Here is a 14,769-nt window from a genome sequence, read left to right as displayed (position 1 = left end):
ATGAATGACCGTCTTCCTGGTCTTCCTGATGAGTTTCCCAGGCTCCAGTTTTAAAGAGGAAATGGAAAAGACTGTGGTTCCTGCAAAAGAGAAGGCTGGGTAAATCAGCTTCTCACATGCCTCTCTTGTATTCTGACCAATATAAACGCTGGCCTTCGTCTCCTGTGGGTGGCTTCTTGGGAATGGGCCCTGAGCCCTATCCAGGAAGGTGACTCGAACATGTGAATACATTCTCATGGGCAAAACCTCTCAAAACAATGACATCCCTACGTCGCCTGACTAAACGTGAAGCAAGTTTTACATAAACTTCTGTCTCCACAAGGCAGAGAAACTTGGTGATCAACACAAGCCATGCCGCTGTGTGAGTTCGAAAGTTTCCAAGCCTGGGTCCAAGATTGAGACATCATGACTGGGACTGGATCAAGGTAAATTTGGTAAGTTTAGAGAGGAGGGATTCAATCACCAGGTTGGCCATAAGGTGTTGAATTTTTTCAGCCACAACAATTCTGGTAGACCATCTACTAAATCCTGGGGTGGGGGAGGTGGGGCTAGGCTCCAATCTGCCTTAGTGCAGGGATTACCCAGACCAACAAAATTACAGATCCTTGGAGTGTTGAAGGCTTCTGGTCTCTTAAAAAATGACCACAGTATTTTTCAACATTTAAATTATGCAAACCAAATATAATTCAAGAGAAAACTGATATGCTCTTTTTCTCTGTCAGTTTCGTCCTCTGTCTGGGTGTGTATATTGGGAACTAGACCCTTTTCCAGATACCAAATGCAGGTCTACACCACATCTCTGCAAATTAAAAGTCTTAGAGAGATTTCCCTGGGCACTAAAGAAGTCCAGTGACTGCCCCAGCAGAGTACCTCCAGTATGTATCAGAGGTACGACTTGAACCCAAGTCTTCCTGGCCCCAACATCTGCTCTCTTGCCACCCTACATAACTCTGATTCATATGTAGTTTAGTTTGTGAAACTCCTTAGGGGCGCAGACATGCTTTCGAGATAGGTTTGATTACCAAAATGATATGAAGTGTTTAATGCTCTGGTATGGAGAAGGAAATGGCAAATCACTCTACTATCCTTGCCAAGAAAGGTCCATGGACAGTTTGATCCACGGGGTCATGAAGAGTCAGACATGACTTAATGACTGAACAACAAAGTTTGAATACTTTGTCAAGCAAAACAGAACCAGAATTCTTGGGCTCTGTTACAATCCCTCCTCATCTCTGGCTCAGAGTCATTCATTTGAGAACACAACTCAGGGACCCGCAACCTCCCCACTGCCAGGATGTATCCTTTTCTGATCCTCCTTATTTGCAAACTCTTCCTTTTGAAATTAATTTAAATTACATTGTACATAACGTACCTTTACTTGTATACATGGCATAGGAGTGACTAGCCAGTGCGATGGACAGTGTGTTGGACCTGGATTTAGGAAGAGCGGAATTCAAAATACCAACTCAGACATTTCCTAGCTTTGTGATCCTGGGAAAGTCACTTAATCCTGTTTGCCTCAGTTTCTTCATCTATAAAATGGGTTGGAGAAGGAAATGGCAAACCATTCCAGCACCTATGTCAAGAAAATCCAAAGTGGGATCCCAGAGAGTCAGACATGACTGAAACAACTAAACAGTAATAAAAAGTACATAGTGTATCCTCTCAATAGTATATAAGCTCCCAGAGGAGACATAGTTTCATTCAGACCTTTGTGTACCAAAGACCAAACATGGAGCCTGCCACATAGTTGGCATTTAATGTTTGTTGAACTGAATATATACAATAAATATTCCTATATCAGCTATCTAGTGCATTCTTCCTCAGCTGCCTCAGAAGCTTAGCAGTAGGTAACATTGATCTAGTATTTGAAAAATTACAGAATGTTTTGCCTCTATTATCTTAACCCTGTGAGGGAGTATATTTAATCTCATTTCAGAGTTAGGACAGATACTGAGAGCTCATATGCCTTGCCCATGATCACACAGCTAGTAAGAGATGAAATTTGAACACAAGTCTTCTTGATTCCTAATTTAGCATCCTATTCTAAAATATATTGATTATCTCACATTTGGTTTTTGTTGTTGTTTCTATTTCCAAGAAGGACATTTGGATGATGGTTTCTTAGAAGAGTGAGTAATGATCACTAGGAGCCAATATGGGTTCAACAAAAACAAGCCATATACAGCTGACTTTAGCCTTTTAGGCAGTTTTATTTGACTTGAATTGTCTTTACTGGATTTCAGGTTCAGTATTGTAGCATCCATGATCCTGAGAGGGATCATGCCGTAGCTTTGACCCCTCTCAGGATCATGGGTGCTACAGTAAGTATCAAAAATTTGACATAACAGCCAAAAAAAACCTATTGTGATTTTAGAGCACTTTTAAAAAATTTTTCATTTAGAATACTTTTTCATGGTTACATGATTCATGACCTCCTCTCCTGCTTTCTCCTTCCCTCCCCAAAGCCAACAAACAGTTCCACTGGGTTATATGTGTATCATTGTTCAAAACATATTTCCATGTTATTCATATTTGTGATCTTTTAACATCAAAACCCCAATCACATCCCCATTGCACTATGTGGTCGATTATATATTTTTCTAATGCATTTCTGGTTCCACAGTTCTTTCTCTGGATGTGGAGAGCATTCTTTCTCCTAAGTTCCTCTGGATTGTCCTGGATCATTACATTGCTACTGGAAGAGAAGTCCATTACATTAGATTATACCATAAGGTATCAGTCTCTGTGTATAATGTTCTCCTGGTTCTGCTCCTTTCACTCTGCATCAATTCCTGGAGGTCATTCCAGTACACATGGAATTCCTCCAGTTCTTTATTCCTCTGAGCACAGTAGTATTCCATCACCAACAGATACCACAATTTGTTCAGCCATTCCTCAATTGAAGGACATTCTCTCATTTTCCAATTTTTTGCCACCTCAAAGAGCGAGGCTGTAAATATTTTTGAACAAGTCTTTTTCCTTATTATCTCTTTGGGGGTACAAACCCAGCAGTGGCATGGCTGGTTAGAGCACTTTTAATAGTCACAACACCCTGGTGAGACATTATCCAGAGAATTGCATTAAATTCTAGCCACCTCATTTTAGGAAGGAAGCTACAACTAGCAATCTTGTTTTATCAGAATCATTTGAAGGAAGCAGAAGATGCATCCAGACAGTTTTTGAAAGATTGTCAATAGAAAGAATGACTAGATGTATTTTGCTTGACCACAGAATACAAAATTAGGAACCAAGTTCAAGTCACAGAGTGATAGATTTCAGTTTGATGTAAGGAGAAGCTTCCTAAAAATCATAGCTTTGTAAAAGTGATATGAGATAGAGGCAATGAGTTCATAGTCAGTGAAGCATTTAAAGGAAGGCAGGGAATATTGGGGATGCTGTAGGTGAGAGTCTCAAAAGGGTAAAGCCTAGAGGACCCTTTTGACTCTGAGATTCTGTGATTTAGTGAAGTATACATCATTCCACACACTACTTTTAAAGATGGCAGAGCTTTCTTTGAGGTATCTGTAGTGTAATAGAGAATCAGCCTTAGAGCTGCGAAGAATTGAGTTCAAGTCCTGCTTTTGATATATAATGGCTATGTGATCCTGGAGAAAAACCCTTTAGCTTCTCAGTGCTTTAGAAAATTCTCTAAATCTCTTAGGTTTACAAAAGGTGCTGACCCCATTGGAAGAAGCAGCTACCTCACTGGAAGAGGGAACTTCCTCACCTTTTGATCAATAAAATCACCATTCCTCTTCTTTATAACTTTATTCTCTCTCTTTTCTGGCCATCTAAAAGAAACCACATCTCAGCATAGGTGAAGTTGCCTAAAGTAAGAGATTATATTGGGTTTGATTATTTATTTAGTGGAGAAATTTGGCTTTCTTAGAAATTCCTGAGTTGGGGAGAGTCAGTTCATTAATGACCATAAAAGTGAATTTGGGAGAGATTATAAAACTATTAAAGATATTAGATTTTCTTTCTCACTTCTCTCTTGCCTTTTCTTCAAATCTAATTCGAATCTACTTCATTCAGAATAAGAACGGGATTTTAAGCCTAACCAAATATTCAGAATAGAAAAAGCAACTATGACAACATAATTTCTGATGAGTTTGGCAGACCGGTGGAAAGTAAAACTAAGCATCACCAATATTGGAAATAAAAAGGGAAACAACCAGGGTGGGAAGTCCTGGATCATTGTCAAACCCACACAGCAAGCCTTAGGAACTGAAACGCCCTTGCAGGGATAATGACAAGTGACATTGGTTCTGTTCCAATTCAGCACTCCACACAAAAGGCATCTGTGCTTACTATGTACAAAGGTCAAAAATCATGGAGAAGCCATTGAGAAAGGAGAAATTTGGAAAATTGGGGAATGTCAAAATAAGAGTAAATTTCATGGGAACAGATGCCCTGGCAAACTGCATACCCTCCTTTCCCATAACCAGGAAAGTAAAGAAGATCCAAAGGTAGTGTCTGGGTGAGAAATTATGGAAAAGAGAAAATTATGAAATGTTAACCACATGTTGTCTAAATGTTTGGTGTGATTCATTGCTGAAGCCTAGAAGGGAGTTCCTTTCTCACCCTCATAGTTATTCATTACCCCCAACATAAGAGAGGGTTCCTAAGAAAAATAAAACTGACTCTCAAAGACCTGGCTACCTCTAAAACTCTTATCTCAGCTTTCATGAATAGCAGAATTTATCTCATTCTCCTAAGAGTATGGTGGAGGTAGATTTACCCAATTATTCCCTTATGATTCATGGTGCTGACACCCACTGAGAAATACTGTTCTCTTTCTACTGATTAAGCTGCGTGGCTTAATGGAGACAATCACACAATCATGCCTTTGAAAATTACATGGTTCCTGACTAATAACCATAGAAGTAAAAAGGGGGGGAGGAATCAAGTCTAATCAAATAATAACAAACATTACTCAGGCTAGTCACTCTTGGCTCTTCCTAGTTTCTGGAAGCCGAGACCTTGGCAAATTAATTCAGAGATTCAGGAACACAATTCAGGTGTCTAATTTCAAACTTCCCACTCCCTCTACTATGGGAAAGGAACAGCCTTTGCCATCCATCTTTGGGCATCAGAGCTCTCTTGATTTGCACCAGTTCCTGATGGATGAACTCTTTTATTCTTCTGCATCCCTAGTCCCAGTATCTGCCTTCTGGACATTGACTGACTGTTTCTCAGTTCTGCCTCACAATGAAGGGCAACATGCATAATTTTCTCATGTCCCTTCTCTGCTCTTGCTTCTTCTTTTCAAATTTGTACTGTAGTTATGAGATATGTAGTTCCAGGCTATTTTCACCTCAGGACCAATCCCTTTCCCTTCTCCTCTGGCTCTTTCTTAGGGTAAGCTTTGGAATTCTTATGAACAGGGCAGGTTGGAGGTCCTGGACTGGTGGCTCATCAGTGGACAGATAGAAGGAAAGTATGTCTATGAGACATATTCAAATGATATGCAAGTTTCCAATGAATATCTTTAACTGTCCTGACACTTTTCTAGCCCTTGGGGATAGCTTAACAGTGAGAACTACTCTTACAGAAGATATTCAGTCCAACAAAATTTAGGAGTAGACCTGACATCACTTTCGAAGATAAAATAGCATGTTTGCTACTCATCCCTTTAACCTCAAATATTCCCTGAAGTTGAGTCAGTGGGTGTAAGAAGGATGTGGGAGGAGACACATCCCTACAGACCTTTTAGTGGTATATTTTTTTAGACAGAAGAAAAAAGATAAACATCTGGACATTTCCCTTGTTTCTCCTTTTTCCTTCTCTCTAATACATTCAGTCACAGTTGACTTGCTGGTATTTGAAAAGTGAATGGCTTCCATCAAGGGGAGACAAGACCCTGGCAACCAGCTTGGAAAAATGAATTTTTAAAAAAGCAAACACCTTTTTGTTTCCAATCTCTCAGAAAGGTCCCAAGCAGAATATCTTTGTCTATTAGTGTGAACCAGTAGGGTGATAGTAAATCTTAAATCCAAGGGAATGAACTAAAGTATACTGTCAATATCAATAATGTCCTTCTAGCCTAGAGAAGTTTTGAATGATGAACAATAAATCATGACTACATCCCCTTTTCCACATTAATTAGCTACCCAGTGAGCTGTGAAAGAAACGTTTGGGAGTCTTAAAATAAAAGAAAACCCTCTGCCTTAGGGACCTCAGCAAACTTTATGGTTTTTAAACCTCAAACCTAGGAAGTTTGTCCATAAAAGATATGGAAATACAGCAAAACTCAGGATTGATGGAGAGTCTCTTTTGGTTCAAAGTTGCCTAAAATGAACCATTGGAAGTAAAAGTCAGGAACCACTCCATGAAAAAAATGCTATCTCCTTAGTTGCTTTTTTTTCAAACAAATACTAGAGGAAAAAACCCAAATGTATAATTATGTTTAATTAGTTTAAGTTAACTAGGTGTTTGGGTTTTTTCTTTTTCATATTCTTAGTAGGGCATGGAAAGAACACTGGACTTGGAGACAGGAGAAATCTAGCTGCAGATGCTAACTCTTAGTTATCAGTTGGGGATTCTTTGCATATCACCATCTCTCTCTGAGTCTTCTTTCCTCATTTACCTATTCTTCCCTCCAAGCAGAATAAGTAATTCCAAGTACTTGAAAACAATTATGAAATCTCTTCTGAGTTTTCTTTCTTTCAGGAAAAACATCAAAAGTTCCTTCAACTGGTTATCTCATTATATGATCTTGAGATCCTTCACCACAGCTATCATCTTTCTCTTATGTTATTTATTCCACTCTAAATATTGATGGTCCTGAAATTTCATGCCCAGAAATGCACATACTACTTAGTTGTGGTCTGACCAAACCAGAATACAGAAGGAATTCCTTAGTCCTTATAGCCTGCATCCCTGAAAGTTACCTCAGGTTCAAGGTATGCATCTTTTCAAAAATAGCAACTCATGAGTCCCCATCAAGTATTCTTTTTTTGCCATATCAACCATAAGAGAAATTAGATCCACACAACAGACTACATGACAAATTAAAATAAAATAAAAGCTAAATAACAAAAAATTCACACACACATACATAGATAGGCACACACTGGAATACTCTTCCATACATTTTTAAACCACTGGTGAGTGGTAAAGGGAATATGGTCAGAAAACATATATGATAGAGGACACTAGCCTAGAGAATGCTCAAAGTCAGGTAAAACCATACATTAATTTGTCTTTTTTTTTGGCTTCCTTTCAAAGTCACTGATGTCATGTGTCTCCTATAGCTATGATATAAAATTCTGGGGTTCCTACTAGGCTGTCGTTTCTACTGTACTATTTACTGTTGTTTTTTCCCCACCAAACTGCTATTTGTTAGAACACTATTATCTCCTGTTGTAAGTGATCTCTTCAATGTACAAAAAGGGCTTCAATTCTTTTCAGACTATAGTCTTAGGGATTACTTCAGCTCTTATGTGAGTTAGACCCTCAGCCATACCTAGGTAGTTAGCAAAAGCTCTTGGGCTAATTATTAGCCTAAGATTAGTTTAAAAGTTTGTTTTTCTGAACTTCTTTACTTCTGTCTTAGCTCCAAGAGTTTAGTCAACTGTTTGATTTATGATGCTTTTACTCCCATCCTGGCCCTGATCACTAGCTGGGTACATGCAAATTATCCTTTCAAGCTATATTTAGCAAGTTTGAATAAATAGAATGGACCTGGAGACTTTTGTTTTGTCTTTTGACAGTCATCAGACTCTCTTCCTCCTGGACATAACACCTTTCTCAATGCAGCCAAAGATTATCTTAGCAATTATTTAATTAGAGAGTCATCTGCCTGAAAGTTCCAATAGGCAGAGAGCTCACAGTCCAAGGTTGACAAATATCCTTCCTTTTCCCAAATAGACATATTAAACATCTTTCCCCACTAAAGAATTAATTTACTTAATTTTGCCCCTTCTTCAAATTCATTCACCTGCCTTATGATTCTCATTCTCAAATAGTTAATTTAGTTGTATAGATCCCTGATAAAGTTTTCTCATGTTTCTGATTATCTTTGCTCATCTGCCTCTATCCAGTTCTCCCTGGAAATAAAAATCTAGGCTAGGTTGAGTCCTGATATGAGGGAATGAAGAGAGATGCAGGGACTGCTTTACTTTAGTATATCCCTGAAAGGTAAACATCTGACCTGAAAATAGTTCATTAACATGAAGAACATCTTGAATTGTGTTTGATCCAATTCAGGGCACAAGGTACATGCTCCATAAATACTTTTGAATTCATGACTTTCCACATATTGTTTTACTATTTTTCTCCCCCTTCCTCATATCTTCCTTCTCTTTCTCCACCAACCTCATTTTTTCTCTCTCTTTTCTCTAACTGTTAATATAGTTTAGTAGAAAATTGTAATGATCTCTCAGATTGTCATTTTCTTTTATTCTGAGGTCACTACCTTCCAAGTCATGATTTTACCTAATGAGTGATTCAAGATCTTCATAATGGTTTGGAATTTTTTAGGTTAGATTTGTCCAATCTCTCTTCTTACTCTTTTAAATACAAAAATCTTCAATTCTGTGTCCCTCTCAAATAGAGAGGCAATATAGTGTAATTTAGAATTTCTCAAACTTTTTGGTGTCAGGACCTTTTATACTCTTAAAATTACTGATCACCCCAAAGAGTTTTTATTTATGTGTGTTATATGCAGTGTAATGAGATCCAGTTGTTAAATTTCCAACATAGACATTTACACCTCAGAAATCAACAAATATGTTTCAGGGACAGATTTATTGTTCTGTATTTAGGACTAAATTAATACCCAGCAACTCCAAGAATTATATTTTATAGAGTTAATTAATAATCACTTGAAGTGGAAGGAATAAAAAGGAAATTGAAGTAAAAAAAAACCTAAGTATTTAACAAAATGAAGATTACGTGACTAAGTTCTCCTTGCCTCTTTAAAAGCCCACTCTACCAAAGCTGAGACAGGAAGACAAGAGAGTAAGAGGCAGGGCTACACCAAATTTATATCCTCTCTACGTCAGCATGTAAGGTAAAGAGGAGAGTGGAGTGCTGGGAATTGTAGTTCTAGGATACAGATATTAATTTCACATGTATAGACTTATGAAATTGATAGAGAAAATATTAGTAAATGCAAATTAAACTTATGTGTGACTTGTACATTTTTTTCAGAAAGTCCGTTGTGAAACAGTCCCCAGTACATGCCTGGTTAAACATGGTTATATTTACTGTATTAGGAATTAAAATATCTTACTGTTATTGAAAATGTTTTGACCACTCAGACCCCCAGAAAGGGTCTTGGGGATTTCTGGGGTTAACACTTTTAAGACTTTTGCCATGGTTTTGTTTTCCACCCTAATGGGAAGGAATTTTTTTGAGATAATTAAAAACAAGAGGAAAATTATAGGGATAAAAACTAGATCCGCAATTTTACTGTTGAATGAGTTAGTTACCACTATACATACAAGTTGGAGCCTTCTCTTCAATTAACAATCTTGGGCAGTTGACTGAAGTTTGTGATTTACCCAGGGTATGTGTCTAAAGAAAAGTTTTAATCCAGAACTTGGATCCAAGACAAGCATGGTGTGCACTATTCAGTGCTGCCTCCCAATATTTCAAAGGATGTGTGTGTGTGTGTGTGTGTGTGTGTGTGTGTGTGTGTGTAAATATTTACTAGCTGTGTAACTACAGGCAAGTCACTTAACTCTGTTTGCCTCAGTTTCCTCATCTATAAAATGAGCTAGAGAAGGAAATGATGTGAAAGACTGCACTGTAACCTTTTATTTGCAATCGTCTGTACACTTTATTTGGATTGACAGAGTAAGCACCTAATAAATCTTTGTTCACTTAGCACAACTTCACATCAAAATGTGTGGCTGCTCCATTGTACCATTGACTCATATATAGTATTTGCAGCCAACAGAAACTACTAAGCTCAAAGGAAGCTGGGAGTCAATGAAGCAAATAAAAATTGATAAAATTAAGATGCCATTTTGATCCCTAATACCATTTCCAAGTTGGTCATTCATCCATTGAGCAAATATCTATAAAGTACCAACACCATTCAAGACACTGGACTAGTTGCCATTTCTGTGTTACATTTAAAGCCAGAGCAATGGTACTTTTCATAAGACTTTAGGAACATAGATATAGAGCGGAAAGGGACCTCCCAGATCATTTCACCTATTCCTCTCCTCATTCTGTAGACAGGGAAACTGAGCCTCAGAGAGCTTACATGATTTGCCTAGGATCAGCTATTACTAAACAGCACATGACCTTCTTTTCCAAACACTTTCTTGTACTTAATCTCAATTTGATCCTCTGAATGAATTTGTCAAAAAAGGGAGGTTAGGAATTTTGTTTTGTATTTAAGAGCTAGGGAACTGAGATACAGAAATAGGGACTTTCCTAATATCATACAAATAGAAGAAAAGAAAGAAGCATTCATTCAGAATTACATATCAGGCACTGTGCTAAGTACTTTTTAAACATTATCTTATTTGATCTTCACAATAAGCCTGGAAAATAGGGGTGATTTCTATCCTCATTTTATAGTTGAAGAAATGAAGGCAGACAGTGGTTAAGTGACTTGGCCAGGATCACACAGCTAGTAAGTGTCTGAGGCTAGATTTGAACTCAGGTCTTCCTGACTCCAGGTCCAGTACTCTAATCACTGCATCACCAAATTGGTGATTCCCAAAGTGGGTGCTACTGCCCCCTGGTGGATGGTGTAGCAATCCAGGGGAGCAGTGATGGCCACAGGTGCATTTATCTTTCCTATTAATTGCTATTAAAATTTTAAAAAATAATTTCCAGGTGGCTAAGTAATATTTTTTTCTGGAAAGGGGGCAGTAGGCCAAAAAAAGTTTGGGAACCATTGACCTAGATGCTGCTACCTAGGTCATCTTGAGCAAGACACTTACCTTCCCCTGGCCTTACTTTTCTTATTTCTAAAAAATTTCTGAGCTTAAAAGCCAAATAAAATAAATATTTCCTTATGCAAAAGTAGAACAGAAAAATCATGCATGAAACTGATTCTCTGTCATGTATACATTGCTTTTTCTTTTAAGTTAATAATAAATTCAACATATTATTTTCAAAATTGTGCTGCTTGCCTACATTTGCTTCCAGCCTTCATTCTGTTCATTTTTCTTTTGCATTAAAATACTTCAGTGACCTTCTTTATTTTCTTTCTTTTTTTTGGTCAAGTCTATGGTTATATCTACATCTTTTCCAGTTCTCTCCTGTTCCTTACTCCACTGAAAAGGAAAAAGAAAAAAATAACAAAATCTGCATTACAAATATAGTCAAGCAAAACATATTCCCACATTGTGGGCCTTGGCTTTTCCAACTGTAAAAGGAAGGTTTTAGATTAGATGACCTTGAAGATGCATTGCATCCTGTAATCTAGGACTGTATATTCTATACCAGTGATTTATATTTATATATATATATATATACATAATGTATATAATATATAATATACAATTATAAGGCACTATGGAATTATAGAATCTCAGAGTTGGAAGCAACCTCAGACCTCATCCAATATAAGCCAAAACAGGGCAAGAATACCCAAAAAATGACCCTGATAAAAAATCCTCTATCCTATTGACATCTTAAACTCAACATACCCAAAATTGAACTCATTTTTCCTCACAAACCTTCCTCTCCTTCTTAACCTTTCTGTTACTGTCCCAACCAACACCATTCTCCCAGTCACTTAGGTTTAGAACCTAAGTATCATTCTACTCATCACTCTCTAGCTCCCTCCCTATATTGAATCCATTGTCAAGTCCTATTATTTCTAACTTCACATAATCTCTTGTATATACCTGTTTGGAGGGACAGGTAAGAGTTGGGTGAAAAGTGAGGACCAAAAGTGGATGAGCAGCACTGAAAAGGGCTCAGCAGGGCCTCATACCAGAGGAGATGGTCCTACCCCAATGGAATAGATGGGTAAGAATGAGTTGGTCCAATAACCTTGAAGGCAGTTGAAGTGAAGTAGACCTTGTGAAGCTCTTAGAGCTTGACCAGATATTGAAGACTCCAAGGTCATCTACTGCATTCTGGGCCATCACCAATCATCCTGACTTTTGTCTTGCCACTGGACTTCGATGACTCTGAGAGAGTTCTACCTCATTTAAATTCAATTCATGTGCAAGTCAAGGTATCACCTGAGATGTCATTTGTCCTTTTTAAAAATCAAGGATGGGGGGCAGCTGGGTAGCTCAGTGGAGTGAGAGTCAGGCCTAGAGACGAGAGGTCCTAGGTTCAAACCCGGCCTCAGCCACTTCCCAGCTGTGTGACCCTGGGCAAGTCACTTGACCCCCATTGTCCACCCTAACCAATCTTCCACCTATGAGACAATATACCGAAGTACAAGGGTTTAAAAAAAATCAAGGATGAACAACAGTGTATATGCCTATTTCTCTCCTCTGATAACGCCACCATCCTGGTATAGGCCTTCAGTGCTTCATATATGACTATTGTAATAGCCTTTTGGTCAGTCTTCCCACCTCAAATCTTTTCCCACTCCAATCTATCCTCCATTCAGTTGTCATATTATTCTTCCTAAAACACAGATGTGATCACATCACTGCCTACTCAATGAACTCTAGTGACTACCTATTACCTTCAGGATCAAAAATAAAATCCTCTTTTTAGCTTTTAAAGCTATTGTTAAGGTGGTTTCTTCAGATATTTTGTGTCTATTTTATTCCATACTATATATTCTGCAGTCAAGTGACTCTGCCCTCCTCAAACAAGATATTCCATATCCTAAATCTAACTGTCTTCATTGGTTGTTACTTATATTTGCAATGCTCTTCCTCCTCAGTTCTGCCTCCTTGAATCCCTGTCCTCCTTCATTCCCAGCTGAAATCCCACCTTCTGCAAGAAGTCTTCTGTGGTTCTCTTTAATCTCAGTACCTTTCCCTCTGAGATTAACCCCACTTTAAACTGTCTAAATTTGGTTTGCACATAGCTGTGTATATTGTCTCCCCCCACTAGACTGTAATTTCTTTCTTTCCTTCCTTCCTTTTTTCTTCCTTCCTCCATTCCTTCCTCCCTTCCTTCCTTCCTTTTTTCTTCCTTCTTTTCTTTCTTTCCTTCTTTCTTTCTTTTCTTCTTTCTTCCTTCCTTCCTTCCTTCTTTCTTTCATTCTTTCTTTCTTTCTTTCTTTCTTTCTTTCTTTCTTCCTCTCTTCCTTCCTTTCTTTCTTTCCTTCTTTCTTTCCTTCTTCCTTCCTTCCTTCTTTCTTTCTTCTTTTTGTCTTCCTTCTTTCCTTTGTCATTCTCCACATTATTTTTGCAGTGAGATAATTTATTTAATTTTGTTTATTAGGAAAAATATTTATCTCTCTTTTCCCCTCTCCCAATTGAACAATAATAAAGAAAAACAAAACTCCTATAGTAAATATAAAGAGTCTAGCAAAATAAACTCCAGACTTAGACATATTCAAAAATATATGTTTCATCATGAAGGATGCATCCATCACCTCTCTTGTCAGGAGGTGGCTGGACTGGTTCCTCATTTATCCTCTGGAATCATGGTTCTCCATTACATTGATCATAGTTGGTAAATCTCTTTGGAATGTGGGACTGGCACATGCAAAGAGAACTGCTGATTCAAGTGCCCACATGAAAGAAGTTGGAGAGTCTGCTTCCAGGAGAATTGTGATCATGTATAATGGGAGTTCTTGGAGAGATTTTCTAGCATATTTAGTGATTCTGCAACTTTTTCTGGTCTGTTATCCACGTGGTAAATGGTAGCCTTTTTAACTGGCTGCAGTTGGAGGGATTGGAACTGGAGGAACCTTCAAAAGGCCTCGCTTGGCCTCTGCCTCTTTTATGGTTTGACTTTTTGATTGATAGCATCTAGTAAGAGATAGTGCAATTCTTAAATAAAGAGTCCTTTCCTCTCAAGCCCACATAGGGCACCATAAAAACAAGCTTTCATTCTTTTTGTCAGTCCTTGTTCTTTTATATTATGTAGGATATTTGAAGATACAAACATATGAGTCTGCAAAGATCAGGAGACTAACATTTCCAGGCATCCAAGCATTGAGATACCAAGGTAGCTGGAAATGGAGTCTATTCTAGGTTTTGTAACCTGTCATCAGTATCCTGAGGAATGACCCCAGTAATAGCTGAGATGGAACTCATCAGACAGACATACTATTCCTCTGGCCACAAACTTAGATAGGACCATTGTAGACACTATATATATATATAGTGTCTACAATGGTCCTATCTAAGTTTGTGGCCAGAGGAATAGTATGTCTGTCTGATGAGTTCCATCTCAGCTATTACTGGGGTCATTCCTCAGGATACTGATGACAGGTTACAAAACCTAGAATAGACTCCATTTCCAGCTACCTTGGTATCTCAATGCTTGGATGCCTGGAAATGTTAGTCTCCTGATCTTTGCAGACTCATATGTTTGTATCTTCAAATATCCTACATAATATAAAAGAACAAGGACTGACAAAAAGAATGAAAGCTTGTTTTTATGGTGCCCTATGTGGGCTTGAGAGGAAAGGACTCTTTATTTAAGAATTGCACTATCTCTTACTAGATGCTATCAATCAAAAAGTCAAACCATAAAAGAGGCAGAGGCCAAGCGAGGCCTTTTGAAGGTTCCTCCAGTTCCAATCCCTCCAACTGCAGCCAGTTAAAAAGGCTACCATTTACCACGTGGATAACAGACCAGAAAAAGTTGCAGAATCACTAAATATGCTAGAAAATCTCTCCAAGAACTCCCATTATACATGATCACAAT

Source organism: Gracilinanus agilis, chromosome 4 (genome assembly GCF_016433145.1).
Source record: "Gracilinanus agilis isolate LMUSP501 chromosome 4, AgileGrace, whole genome shotgun sequence".
In the NCBI taxonomy this organism is placed as follows: Eukaryota; Metazoa; Chordata; class Mammalia; order Didelphimorphia; family Didelphidae; genus Gracilinanus; species Gracilinanus agilis.
The sequence above is the reverse complement of the archived record's forward strand: the minus strand, read 5'-3'. Positions refer to the sequence as shown.